Here is a 15461-nt window from a genome sequence, read left to right on the forward strand (position 1 = left end):
CCCCCCCCCGCCACAACTAGAGAAAGCCCGCGTGCAGCAATGAAGACCCAACACAGCCAAAGAGAAATAAATTTTTTTTTAAAAAGTTTAAGAAACAAACAAAAAAATAAAAGGAAAGCAAAGAAAAAGTACCTTCCAGAGGCACTCCATCTGGTTTGTTAATTCAGTTAATAGCAGAGTCCTTTTCTGGGGAAAACATGTTCTGTTTGTTTTTTTTTAAATAGGATTTACTTTTTTTTTTTCTTAATTAATTAATTTATTTAGGGCTGTGTTGGGTCTTCGTTTCTGTGCGAGGGCTTTCTCTAGTTGTGGCACGTTGGGACCACTCTTCATCGCGGTGCGTGGGCTTCTCACTATCGCGGCCTCTCTTGTTGAGGAGCACAGGCTCCAGACGTGCAGGCTCAGTAGTTGTGGCTCACGGGCCTAGTTGCTCTGCGGCATGTGAGATCTTCCCAGACCAGGGCTCGAACCCGTGTCCCCTGCATTAGCAGGCAGATTCTCAACCACTGTGCCACCAGGGAAGCCCCACATGTTCTGTTTTGATCAGCACTTTAATTTCCAAGGTTAATGCTCACAAGCTTCTCAAACATGGAGGTTCAGCCTTAACCCATTACAAACATATTATTATTCATCTCAGGATGGCAAGATTTGGGTTGTGCTACTTAATAATTGTGTGACTTTGAGCAAATTACTCAACCTCCAAGAACCTCATCTGCAAAATAGGGGCCTCATAGCCAGAGTTCAAAGTCTGGAGGAGAATTCCATTTTTTTTAAATGCAACTCACCTCTTTCCCCACCCCCAAGGTTTTCAGCTTTTGAGGGGAGACCCAAGGGCTGTCCCTTCCCATTTGTCCTGGGAAGACAATAGAGCTTTGGTGTCTATGGTACAGGTTTGAGTGCGAATTCTAATAACACTATCGTGTGTCTTTGGGCAATTTACTTAATCTCTTTAAACTTTAGTTTCCTTATCTATAAAATGAGGTAATAATACCATTTATCTTGCAGGGTTGGAGAGATAAGTATATAAAATGCTTAGCCTGGCATGGAGTGAGCATTCAAATGTATCTGTTATTATAATTATCATGATTGCCTTTCTTAGCATATGTCAAATGGTACTGACCCCCTCTTTGGACCATACCGTCCATTGATTTTCTTTTTTTTTTATCATAGCAAGGCAGAGTTATAGGACATCATTTCCTTCACTCTTTTTCATCAATTCAATGCCAAGCTATATGTGACTATTGGCCGCACTGTTTGAAGCAGACTTTTTCAAGATTAAGATGGGGCTTCTCAATCGATGATTGGTTTTGACTTCTGGAGCTGAATGGTTCATTTATGGGCAGATGACCACGGGCTTTTTCTCATGGCCCGTAGCCTGTAGCCAAGCCCATTGTAGACCACTGGGTAGTTCTTGTCACCACCATCCCTGATGGTGGGGGGCACGGGCCATGGTGAAAGCTAATCACAAAATTCTTTTGCCTTCTATTGCCTTACATTGTAACAGCACCCACCCTCACAGAAGCACCTTTTCATATCTTTCCAGTTGCCATCATCATGCCTTTGATCACTCCTCGTTTGGCGCGAGCTCTACACTAACAGCATAAAATGGAACTGGATTCTGAACTGGCCTTCCAATGACAAGGTAGAGATGATCTCAAAACACAGGGCAGGAAGGACACTTTTGATAGTGTTTGCTATTTTGATAGCATTATTGTCCTTAATTTATAAAACTTCTCAAACTTAGGATTCAGCTGGTCAAACTGTGATTTTACAACCTTAAAAATATGCTCTCACACTACAACCTCTGCTTTATACATAGGCATATTCCCATAATTAGATCATGAGTTAAGTTTTAATCATATAAATCATTTATAAATTATATGGGCTAAAGTGTGACTAATGGCCCTAGTTATTAAGTGAAGAAATATGTTGGAACTTAAGTCATTTAACAGTACCCAAGCAGGTAAACATTTGATAGAAAAGCCTTAGCTAGCTTAACAGCTGTATAAAATAACACATCACATATTTTTGCAAAATGACTTCTGTATTCAAAATCAAGGTTAGAACTCAAGAGTGTTCTCTTTTGTCATGAATATATTTCAATTTTTGAAGCAGAAACAAGAGACTGCTTTTATTATACTATTTATGGTAGTTAATTATCTCTTTATAAAAGGAGGTTTCATATAACCTATTTTAGGAAAAACGGTTAAGAAGCTATTTTGGTTTTCAGTGTCCAGAGATTTTGCTCCTTAATTTTATACCATACTTATATATTGTAATCAGAGTGGGTTTTTTGTGCATGGGTTTTATTCAGAGGAATTTACTGAAATTCAGAGAGGATATTAGTCCCTGCCAGTCACCAATATGAATATAGCTCAAGATTGGTCAATGATTGTACTATATCCAGGGATAGATTGGAATAGAGCCTGGTGGGGGCAGGGATGGCTAGGGGAAACTTAGGGACAGTAACTTCACTTCATGAATACTAGGAAAAAATTTTGGTATGTGCACATTTGCTATTATTCAGTTTTGTAGCCAAACATTGCTTCTTGGGTTTTTTGTCTTATCAATGAAGCCAAAGATATCCCAGTTTTCATTGGTGCTGTCAGTTTGATTCCTGACTTTATCAAAAAGCCACTCTAACAATCTCCATCCTAGTGTTAGCCTCAGCTAAATAAATTCTTCTTGAAGGTGTTATCTTCAGTCTTACAGGAGGCTACATTAGAGTTGAAGCATAGTAGTGATGAAGGTATAAGTCCATGCTAAACCAGCTTAGGGAAAAGGAGCTTGGCTTTCTGAGTGTTAAGGTGATTGTTCCCAGAATCCTGACTCAACTGAAATTTCTACGTGTGAATGTGTCATGAGATGAAATTTTAACTGAAGAATTGAAATATTCTTCTACACTACTATGCAAAATCTCCCTCTTTAATAAAAAATGCACTGTGAGGTAACTGGCCCTATTAACAGAGATAGTGGTGTGTAAAACATTTTATAAGCAATATATTATCGTGCAAACAATAACTATTATTACAGCTCTTAACAAGTGGGAACTTCATGGCCGAAACAGTGAAACAAAAGTTCCTATAAGGTATCATGAATAAATAAGCACACAAAAGGCCCAGCAGTGAGTGTTTAGCAATGTTCCCTGATGAAGGATGAAATGTAATATCTATAAACAGAGTCCTGGGCCTTCGAGGTTATTTATAAAGTCTGTTTGGGATTGTGGTAAAGATGATTCTCAATTTCTGGAGCCTAAATCTCTCAAGGGCTTGTCCTTTTATTAATCATTTACATCATACATGATGTGTTCTAATGTATATGCTTTCCACCTGAGATATTACTGTAGCCAAAATACTTCAAAAATGTTAATGTATATTTATATTCTCTAGAAGTTGTTCAGTGGAAGCAAGGAGCTAGTTTAGAACCTCCAACCCTTGTAGATCAACTCACCCCAAATCAATACTTTGAAAGACAAGATTCAGTTAATTGAATGACCAATTTGCCAAAAATTACTGGTTTAGCGAAAATGGTTTTAACATTTGAAAAGGAATACTCAGTTTCAGTTACTGATGATAAAACATACACAATTAATGCTGATATGTCATTTGAAGAACTGGCCAAAAAAAGAAAACTCTAAAAATGCTTAAAGTTTGAAGAAATTGAAATTGTCACCCCCCAAAATAGTCAAAATAATTCCAGTACCTATAAAATGCTAAAAACTTGTTTTCAAATAAGGGGCAGTTGAAATATGTATACTTTGTGGCAATTTGCTGAAAGGCTTGATGTGAAAACTTTACAGAGCATCAGAAAAGCTAGGAGGGTGCCCAGAGGGAGTATTATACTAGACCATGTGATTAACATGGGTAGAGAAATAAATGAGCTGGAATGTGACAGGAGAATCCACATCACCTCAAATGTTGACTGTGAGTCATTAAGAGTTGAAGGTTGATATGCTACCTGACAAACTGGCAAAATATCTTTAAAATATTGCCTGATTAGGAAAATGTAAAATGGCATTAAATGAGATCCCTAGTTACTTTATTGATTTTCCCCAAACTTTGAAGAGTTTTGGTCTGTTGTAAACTATACAGTTTTGTTGTTGTTTCTCCTGTGCATTGCTACAAAGTGAGTGTAACTGAATCTCCAGGACACTTCATTCTTTGGCATCCTGTGTTGTCAGCCGTCGTACTCAGTAATCATCGGAATTGATATTTGTGTCCCAATGTGGATATTTCTCTCACAGTGGCAACTGTCCTAGAACTTCAGTTACCCGCTTCTTGATTCTTAGGGCTGACAATTCCTGTAGCCTTGGATGACTTGATGACACCAGCTACCAGAATCGCCAATGCTACTTTTCTTAGGTATTATTAGTCGTATCTATTATTGTTATATAATATGGTTGGTAGTGGTCCCTCGTGTGTTAGGCAAACAATAGTGGAAATTTATTGGCAGCAGTCTGGAAGCCCAATCCACTTACGTTATCCTCAGGGAAAGTCGGGCTTCCCCTAGCATGATGTGACAGTCAGGAAAGCAGCAGAAATTGATACCACATAAGCAACTGTAACAAACTCCAAGGCTGGAGGCATGTATCACAGTCTCGGGACATGGGCTTAGAAATATTTTTAGATGCAGGGAAGTGGGAAGTGGTGAGTGGTTTTGAAGTTTCCATCCTTACACTGCTGCCCCAGAATCTGCTAAGTTACTTTGATACATTGAACTTCAACTATGAAGATGAGAAGATAGTCTCATCTTTATACCCAGAATCTTATGAAGGGAAATTCCTGTCTTCTGACAGTTTGTGTCATCAGGAGTTATAACATTACACATTACAGCAGTAAATGAGGTTCACTATGTGTAGGGATTTTTTTAAATTTCAGCTTTATTTATTTATTCCTCTTAAAGCATTTATTTATTTATTTATTTATTTATTTGGCCGTGCTGTGTGGCATGCAGGATCTTATTTCCCCAAGCAGGGATTGAACCCGTGCTCCCTGCAGTTGAAGCATGGAGTCTTAACCAACTGGACTGCCAGGAAAGTCCCTAAATTTCAGCTCTGTTGAGGTATAATTGACCTATTAAGTTTTAAGATATTTAAAGGGTACATAGTGGTGATTTAATATACATATACATGATTAAAGAATCCCCCTTATCCAGTTAATTAATACATCCATTACTTTATTTATTAATTGGTGAGCCCATTTAAGTTCTAATATCATATGATACCACTCATATGTAGAATCTAAAAAAACGATACAAATGAACTAATATACAAAACAGACATAGAAAACAAACTTATGGTTACCAAAGGGGGAACGTGCGGGGTGGGATAAATTAGGAGTTTGGGATTAACATATACACACTACTATATATAAAACAGATTAAACAACAAGGACCTACTGTAGAGCACAGGGAACTTATATTCAATATCTTGTAATAACCTATAATGGAAAGGAATCTGAAAAAGAATATATATATATACATATATATGTATAACTGAAACACTTTCAGGTGCTGTACACCTGAAACTAACACAACATTGTAAATCAACTACACTTCAATTAAAAAAAATAAGTTCTACTCTCTTAGCAAATTTCAGTTATACAATACAGTGTTATCAACTACGGTCACCATGTTTTACCTTAGATTCTCAGACCTTATTCCTCTTATAGCTGGAAGTTTGTTCAGGTCTTCTTTATATCTATGTGCCTCTTTATGTGGTTATTTGCCTACTCCCTATAGTGAAAAACTTTCAGCAATAGATGGATTCGCTCCCAAAGCCACAGAAGAGGTGGAATGTCCAGCTGTTTGGGAAAGGTTACCTAGATTCTTGATAGCTTCCATAATATTTCTTCATTTAACATGAGCAGAATAGCTTGAGTGGTCTGTGCTCACCAATGCCCTTACAACTTTGCCCTCTGGGATCACATATGTCTTGAAATGCAAACTGGGTACATCTCAACTCTCCTGTACCTCTTTTCCACCACACACCGTTCCTCTGGTAAAATAAGCCCAGGAGCAGAAGTTGATACAAATTCCAGTGACATTGCATTTACACTATCACCAGCAACACAGTAACTGCCACATCATTTCAGGGTTTATCCTGAGAATCAAAGTCAGATGGGAAAATTTTGGGTAGGGCAAAAACTCAAGATTCATGAGTTTCCACCTCACTTCAAACCCACCAGTGTTTTCATTCTACATTCTGAGTGTTTGGTGCCTTTGTTCGAGATGAGATGGCAAGACAGACGTGCCAACACAGTTATACACAGCACATGAACATGAAATTATATAGAACATGTTAATTTGTTTAATGCATTGGGGGATTCAGACATATCTACTCAAGCATCTGACCAAAAAAGATGGGAAGTTACCACTGTCAGGTAATTGTATAAAATCGTATAAAATGGAATGCCCAATTTTTGTTGAAATAAGAGTATTTCACATGAAAATTATTAGATTACATTGATAAATTTTTGGAAATATTTTAACATTCCTAGGGTTCTTATTCCAGTATCTTAGGCAACATTAGTTAATATTAAAATGTAACTCAATTTGAATATCAGCAGTTACCAAAATTAATCATTTCTCTAAAAGTGCCAAGTTTATTAAAGCCACAATAATATAATTGTCCTGACCGCTAAAAGCACATGTAGAAACCGTCAAATGGGTCTCAGATAATAAAACATGCAAAATTAAGGTGGATGCTTGGTGCAGGGTCGGGCACATGGTAGGTATCCAGTAAACATTTATTGAATTAAATATTGAAATAAATGTTGCTTGGGTGCTGTTGATGGTCTGGCTTATCTTGCAAGTCTCCTTTCTCCCTTATAGAGAGATTCTCTTGTCATCCTCAGAACTATTAATCTGGTTTCCATTGCCCTTCATCTATCAGACATGTCTGGACTCAAACCATAGAAAGTGTTTAGTGTTTTTTCTTAGCAACTCCTCAGCCCCTGTGCACATGAGTGGTTCAAAAAGATGGATATTGCCTACTTCCTCTGTTTCAGCCCAAACAAAAAAAAACTTGTTACAGATGGATCTGTGGAGTGATGATTAAATGCAGTCATTCTGTAACTGATCAGGAAAGTGTAATTCTTACTAAGGATTGTGATTTAGGAAACCAACAGAAACGTGGTTCCAGTTGAGCCAGATGTGAGCTATTGGCCTATCGTCGCAGGCTGGGTTGGAAAACAGTGGGCACAGTACTGGCTGGTGAAGCTGCCGTGGGCGCACACCGTGGTCATACTGAGTGTGGTGGTAGGAGGGACAAATTTCTTTAGCTGCCATTAACACAAAGAGAAAGAAGCCACCACTTCTGCAAAGCCTTTTCTTTTCCAAGTGAGAATTTTGAAGCCATTTGACAAGGGAAAGAAGGGGAAACTAGTTGATAGCCTTTGCTTCCTTCCCTAGGGTTGAGGGTTTATTAAAGGGCACTGAAAAGGGGCAGAGATCAGGAGGATGAATTTGAGGCAACATCTTCAGACTGAGAATGAGCTAAGTGATCTGGACATTGGGAATTCTGGCAAGATGGGAAAAGGAAGTGCTGCTGTTTCATTTACTGGTGTAGCATAAACCTAAGTAAACAGTCGTATCTCAGAGCATAAAGCACCCTCTATCGCCTACCCTTCCACACCCCATAAATATGATGGGGGAAAAGAAAGCTGGCGAGTAACTTTCTTTAAATTCTCAGAATACAGGGTATAATCATAACCTACTCTTTATTTTCATTTTGCTAGAATAAAGAAAATAAAAACTTTTTTTTTTTTTTTTTACCATTTAAAAATGGACAAAGTGATGGAACACTAGAGTGGTTTACTGAAGAAAGAGGAAAAACGAGAAAAATTCAGTTATCCTTGGTCTCTTAAAGAACACCTCAGGCAGGATAGGCTGTATGCAACATACCCCTGATCTGTGAGAATCTCTATACTTGAATAAGAGTTGTAAGGAGCACCGACCATGGTCCGCACATATGAGCGTCAGTCTCTCCAATACGCTTTGCTGTGTAATTAGTGGAATGAGAAATGAAGACATAAAAAGGCCAGGACTGGGCTTCCCTGGTGGCGCAGTGGTTGAGTCCGCCTGCCGATGCAGGGGACACGCATTCGTGCCCCAGTCCGGAAAGATCCCACGTGCCGCGGAGCTGCTGGGCCCGTGAGCCATGGCCGCTGAGCCTGCGCGTCCGGAGCCTGTGCTCCGCAATGGGAGAGGCCACAACAGTGAGAGGCCCGCATACCGCAAATAAATAAATAAATAAATAAATAAATAAATAAATAAATAAATAAATGGCCAGGACTCTGAGAAATTTGTACATGACTGTTACTGCTCGCATCTGACTCCTTTTCACTCTGAGAGCTCCTGTGGTCCCTGCTAAGGACTCTTTGCTGATACAGAAGAACGTACCTCACACCACCCCGCCCTTTCTCAAGATTCATAATAAATGATTTGCATCAAGCCAGGCCTCCAAAAGAGACCTGCTGGGTGATGCGGAATGTGCAGAGAGCGCAGCTGAGAAATAGACCGAGCAAGTGGCTGGGGTCATAGAGCTCGGCATTGCCGGGGGATGCACGGGACCAGAGACACTATCATTTACTGGAATGGATCTTTCTGGGCTGTAAGGACTTGATATTTCAATGTTTATGAAATTACCTCACAGGGAGAGAGAAAGCAATTAACTATCAGAGTAATTTCAAATAGCATTTTAAAATTCAGGATAACAAAAACAGGGAAAAGTGGATGTCATTAATGAATCACTATGGCAAGAGGAGAAATGAAAACACTCTTTTAAAGTGATCAGAAAGTATTTATGAAACGCCTACTGTTTGCCCAACACTTGTGAGATTAAGAAAGTCATATAAAACATGATTCCATCCCTTAAGGAGATCATAGGTTTTATATTTGACTTAGCTATAAAAGCATTTTAAGTATACAAGACAGGTATGTTTACAAGTGTATGGGTTATATGCAATGGTGAATTGGTAAATCAGCTCTCTTAGAAAACATAAAACTCTGATTTGCAGTGTTTGCCAGTTTCTGTGGTACATATACTCCCACCACGGCCATCACTGAATGCAGAGTTGGAAAGGGGTGCGCAAAACTGTCTCTCACAAGCCAGTACAAGCCAGCTCCAGTACACGTGGGTCATGTGTCTACATGAACAACACCTTAAATAATGTTATTTAGATGTCTAGATGAGGGAGGTCAGCCAGTCAGACTCCTATTAGGAAGACCTTAATGGGGGAAGATAGGATTTAAACAAGAGGAGGTCTTTGTATGTTGAACTTTAAAAGATAAGGCTGCTTGGTTTATTCTCTCCACCTTTTCACACCCTGGCACAGCCTCTGGATGTAGTAGATACTCAATAAAGAAATGTTTGCTGAATAACAAAAACAAATGAAAGACTGAAAGCAATGGGGAGGTATTTTGGAGCAAAACTTTTTTTCTTCAAAAACAAAAATAAAGTTGGAGAGACCAAAGCAAGTAGGACCAAACATTAATGTCTATTAAAGCTGTTGGTAGATGCATACATATGGTTATTATGTATTTTATTTCCTGCTTTCTTCTGTGTATTGGAAATATGTCACAAAAAGTACTTAAATCTTTAAAAAGCTGAGAGGAAAAGGGAATTTTGTGAATAAAGGCACAGAAGTAGGAATGAACACAGTGTGGTGGGTGCCTAGTAGACACTTTGAACTGATCAGAGTGCGGCAGTGAAGAGCAAAAATCAAGGCTGTGTGTAAGAATGTGAATGAATGGAAATCTCACCCCGGTTAACTGCTGCCTTTCCCACTGCTTCTTAAGTGGTACTAAAGAACTCAACCCATTCTTTCTCCTTAGAATTATAGTTCATGTGTTAAAATTTGAATTTCTGTATTTGTGGAGGAAAAATATTAACAGTAATCAAAATTAGAATTAGATGGGGAGGGAAATATTCACCTTATTTCACAGGGAAACGGACAATTAAATAAAAACATTTGTTTTTGTGAAATGAGATCAGTGGTGTTTATTAATGCTGCCTCCATATTGAACACAATTCAAGTTGTCCAACCCCCTTTTCCTGCCCTAAAGGCACACATATTCTGAAGAAGTCTAAAATAGTGTCCAGTTGGACAAATGTATAGAATGGCATTGGGTCCTCTGAATTAGAGTTGTGTTCTATTCATTGCATAAAACAAAGAATAAGTCAAACATAAATTTACACTCTTTTGGAAGTCTACTGTGGATAGAATGAAAGAGGACAGAATGTAATAATCACAGTAAGCTGGCATTCAGGGAACTGGAAAAAATATAGAGAAGGGCCTTCTCCAGTCTGCTCTGTATATCTCACATCTCTATATTAGCATCTTGTAGTGTTAAAGAGCACCTTAGAAAATAACTTAGAGCACAAACGTTCTCAGAAAATATTCACTGTACTTTCAATGCACTCTAAATAATGCATTTAGCACCTTACAGACATGCCATCAAATCAGAGTAATAGGCAGACAACAACAAATGCTTGCCTGAAACACAGGATTTCTAGAATTGAGGATGGAGCCTACATTATTCTTTCAGGTCCTTATTATCTAAAGCTTGCTTAGATTAGCTACATTAGAATCTGTATTAAAATAAAGGCTACAATGGTGGCTATCTATTAAGCAAATGGGGTCACAGATTAATCCCCAGAAACAATCTTCAAACAGGGGGGTTGAAAAAAAGTTTACCAGCTGATGCATAGTTAAGATGCACCTGGTACACATTTTAGTGACAAGTAGTCATTTGGAACACACTCTACCATCCTCCTGTATTTTCCTCATAGAGTCTAAGTCCAAGCTGAGCCCCATTAAAATGCTATTTCATTCTCATTTACATTTTCATACACAGTCATTTCCCCCTTTGTTAGACTCCCTGAGCTTGCTTTTATGAATTTTTTAGAATATCTCATGGTATAAAACTTCTACCAGTTATCATGGAATTTCCAGGTCAGATGGTTTTCCTCCTACCAAAAATTAAGTAAAGAAAATAAAAAAGAATCTTTTCTTATTCCATTCTACCATGCTTACCAAATTCTGACATTTCTAGCCACCATTTATCTTCATTTTTTCTCATATTTACAACCTTCAGAGATACATATGAATCAGTCCTTAATAAGTTTCTCTCAGCTAATGTGTTTAGTTCTTTTCATTTCACCACACTATTTATTTTAAATTTAAATTTTTTATTGAAGTATAGTCGATTTGCAATGTTTTGCTAGTTTCAGGTGTACAGCAAAGTGATTCAGTTATATATATATATTATTTTTCAGATTCTTTTCCATTATAGGTTATTACAAGATACTGAATATCGTTCCCTGTGCTATACAGTAAGTCTTCATTGTTGATCAAGTTTATGTATAGTAGTGTGTATCTGTTAATGCCAAACTCTTAATTTATCCCTGCCCCCGCTTTCCCCTTTGGTAACCATAAGCTTGTTTCCTGTGTCTATGAGTCTATTTCTGTTTATCACACTATTTAAACCTAGCATCCTTTAAACTACTCCTGTGTTCCTCTCTGAATTTTTTCTTTCTCTTCAACTTTCTGGCACTTGTGTTTAACACTATAAAGGAAAACTAGTAGAACATGTCTTTAAGAACAATTTTGGACTGAATGCTTAAATGTAGCTTCCGGAAATACAGATTTAAGTGCAGTATTTCAGATGTGGTCTAATAGGCCATGTGAAATGACAAGAGTGCTTTCCTGATTGTTGAAACATATGTTCTGATATTTAGCACAGTTGGGTGCCAGAGTTTTCCCGATTATCTCTCCTTCTTCTGTCCCAGGTTCTCTTTGACCTATTCTGTGGCTACATATCCTTATGTTAAATCCTCATTCCTCAAACATATAATCTGCATTTTCAATGCTTGCCTCTTTCTCATGCTTTTTCTCCTAGTTTTACACTTTCTTCAGCTCTCTTTATTAGGTCTCTAAAACCTTTTTTTTTAAAAACAGCTCTGTTTTTATGTGAATTTAAGTACAGCCACATATTGTTTTTTTAAACCATATGGTTTACCACTAATTTCCCAAAGTTGCAATAAACTCTCAAAAGATAAAAAAGTGGTCTCATATATACAACGGGACTCAAATTTAGACTTTTGGCATTGTTCCCAAGAGGAGACACTCCTAGAGAGTCAGTTGTGACAAGAGTGGTATGCTCAGTTTGCAAAAATCTATCAAGCTATACACTGAGGATAGTTCCACCTTTCTGTATGTGTTTTATACTTCAATAAAAATTTAAATAACAAAAAAACAAAACAAACTCTGTATTTGTTAAGATAAGATTTCGCCAGATATCTTACTAATCCTGGCATTGCTAAGATTGAGATTTTCATGCATTCTCTGAGGCCTGGATAGGAGATAATCTAGATATTTCATGTGCATTTAAATGAAAATAACATACCTAAATTAAGAGGTAGTATTTGGAATTTCATAGTAGGACATGTATTCTATATCTTTGTGTCTTTGCTTCTTGATATACCCATCTTTCAAGCAAAGCGGTGGTATCTCTTTTCAAAAAGCCAGAAGACCTTTAAATTAGGACTCCTCAGAAATCTGACATCTTTATGGTTTCTTTAAATGATGCTGCAATAAATGTAACATATTTTTACATAGGTTAGATAGAGATTATTTGCTAATCCATCTAATTATGAGTGAGTATTATGCCAAATTGGGATTTCTGGTTTAAGAGGGAGTTTGAGATTGTATATTTCGATATTAATGACGCAAAAGTCATTTTAAAATTGCTGTATAAAGTGGCATGTTAATGATAAAATTCTACTCATGTTCCTTATACAGAAGTAGTATGACTTATATATTACAAAAATTACAGAGAAAAACCCTTGGAAAAGTCAGTTAAGAAACTTCCATTAAAGTTCACTCTGGTCTCATTGAAACCCATGTCTTCAGTAACCTTCACAGCTATTTGCCCATAACTCCCTAATTTGTATTTCTAGTCCAGACCTGTCCTCTAGGCTCCAGGCTATATGTGAACTTGACAGCACCACTTGCATGTCTCATATACGCCTCACCTTCTACATGTTCAAAGCTGAACACGAGGTCACGCTCCCAGCCGTGGTCCTCCTCCAGTGTTCTGCACGTCAGTGCTCGGGGGATAACACTGCCATCTACTAGGTTGTCCAAGACAGAAGCCTAGTAGTTATCCGTGGCATCTTCCCCACCCCCCCCCCACCCCATCTATCTACTCCATCACTCCGTTCTGATGTAGTGTATCTCCTAAATAGTAAATCTGTCCACTTCTCTTCGTGGTCACTGTCATCCATTTAAGCCAAAGCCATCATCATTTCTTCTTTATTGATTGGGTGACTAACCATCCAGGTTTGCTCAGGACTAAGAGGCGTCCCAAGATGTGGGATTTTCAGTTTTAAAAAGGATCAGTTCTAGTCAAAGACAGATGAATTGGTCATCCTAATTATCAGTGGTATCTCCCTGATTCCACTTTTGCCTCCCTCCAATCCTTATCCACACTGAAGCCAGGGTGATTTATTTAAAATAAATATTAAAAATATGATGTATCACTTCATACCTGTTAAAATGTTTAAAATTAATAAGACTGACCATACTAAGTGTTGGTGAGGATATGAAGGCGCTAGAACTCTTATATACTGTTTATGGGAATGTAAAATGTACTTTTGAGTAAAGAAATGTATTTTGGAATGTAAAACCACATTGGAGAATGGTTGGGCAGTTTCTTAAAAAGTAAACTTATACTTACCACCCACGCTTACATTTATCCAAGGAAATATATGTCCACAAAAGACTTTTATATTCGTAGAAGCTTTATTCAGGATGGCCCAAAAGTAAGAACAACACAAATGTCCACCAACAGATTAATGCGTAAACAAATTGCGATATATCCAAAGAATGGAATACTACTCAACAACAACAACAACGAAGACACATTACTGATACCTGCAACAACATGGATGAATATCAAAAACATGCCAGTGAAAAAAACCAGACATAAAAGAGTACATACAGTAAAATTCCATTTACATAAAATTGTAGAATAGGCAAAAATAATATATATAATGAGAAAAAGCTGATTAGTGGCTGCCTAGGGCTGGGGAGATATCACTGAGACTAGAAAGGGGCATGAGACATCTTTCTGGGCTAATAGAAATATTTATATCTTGATTTTTGTAGTGGTTACAAGCATATATACATTTGTCAAAGCTCATTAACTGTATACTTAGAGTGGGTACATTTTTTTTTATTGGGGTATAATTGCTTTACCATGGTGTGTTAGTTTCTGCTTTATAACAAAGTGAATCAGTTATATATATACATATGTTCCCATATCTCTTCCCTCTTGCATCTCCCTCCCTCCCACCCTCCCTATCCCATCCCTCCAGGCGGTCACAAAGCACCGAGCTGATCTCCCTGAGAGTGGATACATTTTATTGTATGTAAATTATACTTTGGGATTTAAAAAAATATAAGTAATTAAAAAAAAAAAACCTGCAAATCTGATCATGTCACCCTCCTGTTTAAAATACTTCAAAGGCTTCCTATTACTTTCAGAATAAACACCAAAATCTTAACATCTGGCCCTGCCTGCCTCCCTGATCCCACTCATACCACTGCCCCCATACTTTCTGTGACCCTGACCCGCAGACCTTTCCTTTCTTTTCTTGGCTCCTCCAGAGCTCTACCACAGGGTCCTTGTACATACTTTTCTTTCTGCCTGGTGTGCTTCCACTACCCACTTCGTTACAGCTAGTTAACACCTACTCATCCTTCAAATAGAAACTCAAATGCCACTTCCTCTAGGAAGCCGTCTCTGATACCCATATTGCGTCAGGTCTGCCTATGATACACTCTAATTGCAACTTCTATGCAATAGAAGTGCCTTTATAGCACTTATTGCAATTTGTAATTGTATATTTGTGAGATATTTTGACTGTTTGCCTTCCCAGCAGACTTCCTTCCTTCCTTCCTTCCTCCCTCCCTTCCTTTTTTATTTTTAATACTAAGTGAATTAAAAAAAAAAATAGACATCTCGCCATTTTATTTTATTCTTGGTTGCACCTTGCGGCATGTGGGATCTTAGTTCCTCACCAGGGATTGAACCCTTGCCCCTGAAGTGGAAGCACAGAGTCTTAACCACTGGACCGCCAGGGAAGTCCCCCAGTAAACTTTAAACACCACGAGGTTAAGACTGTTTTACCCACTAATATATCCTCACACTTTACACAGTTCTGGGCTTAGAGTAGGACTAATAACTCAATCAATATTTGCCAAATGATTGAATGCTCAATTGCAAATGATAACTAACAATCACTCTTACATTACAGTAGAATAGTATCTCAATCAATCGGTCTATGCAGTTTTATTATTTAAATTCAAATTAATTAGTAAAGCATTTCAACTTACAAAGATTTTACACCTATGTAAGCCTCACATTAATATTTTGTCACCAAAGGCCAAGCAAGT

This window comes from Neophocaena asiaeorientalis, unplaced genomic scaffold, assembly GCF_003031525.2.
Source record: "Neophocaena asiaeorientalis asiaeorientalis breed wild unplaced genomic scaffold, Neophocaena_asiaeorientalis_V1.1 scaffold65, whole genome shotgun sequence".
Lineage (NCBI taxonomy): Eukaryota > Metazoa > Chordata > Mammalia > Artiodactyla > Phocoenidae > Neophocaena > Neophocaena asiaeorientalis.